Here is a 275-nt window from a genome sequence, read left to right on the forward strand (position 1 = left end):
ATCGTTTCTCTCGCATATTCTTGTCAACGGCGTTGACAGCGGCGGCAATAACATCGTCGCTGGAGGAGCGGTAGGTACGGCCATGGGCATAAGTGCATACGGGTGAACAACAGAGTGCACTTCTCCGTCGGAGCAGTGGGAGGGAGAGGGCAGTTACGCCCCTCCGGTAGGTTGGGCTCCGGCTGGGGGGGCGGCGCTAAGACTGACCGAACGGCGCCGAACGCTGACGAACGTTGCCGAGCGCGCGGGAACGTGGGGGCTCGTGCGGCGCAGTG

The sequence above is a fragment of the Temnothorax curvispinosus genome, unplaced genomic scaffold (genome assembly GCF_003070985.1).
Source record: "Temnothorax curvispinosus isolate PA1 unplaced genomic scaffold, ASM307098v1 QBEX01002687.1, whole genome shotgun sequence".
Classification (NCBI taxonomy): domain Eukaryota; kingdom Metazoa; phylum Arthropoda; class Insecta; order Hymenoptera; family Formicidae; genus Temnothorax; species Temnothorax curvispinosus.